We start from the raw sequence: 264 nt of genomic DNA, 5'->3' as shown, positions 1-264 counted from the left end.
AGAATATACTAGACCTCTTATATTCCCGTAATATGGTTCTAGGTACAAGATGCCGAGTTACCATTTTGCGCAAGAAGATAAGCCCGCATTTGAAGAATCCGTTAAAGGAAACGGTGAAGAATAACTAACTTGGCTGGGATGCCATAGCGTAAATTTAAACTTACGCCTGGGCGACCCCAGACTAGTTTGGCGTGTCCCGTTGTAACCTTACACGTGTGTGTGTGTGTGTGTGTGTGTGTGTGTTTGTTTGCTTGTGTGTGACTG

The sequence above is a fragment of the Penaeus monodon genome, unplaced genomic scaffold (assembly GCF_015228065.2).
Source record: "Penaeus monodon isolate SGIC_2016 unplaced genomic scaffold, NSTDA_Pmon_1 PmonScaffold_139, whole genome shotgun sequence".
Taxonomy (NCBI): domain Eukaryota; kingdom Metazoa; phylum Arthropoda; class Malacostraca; order Decapoda; family Penaeidae; genus Penaeus; species Penaeus monodon.
The sequence above is the reverse complement of the archived record's forward strand: the minus strand, read 5'-3'. Positions refer to the sequence as shown.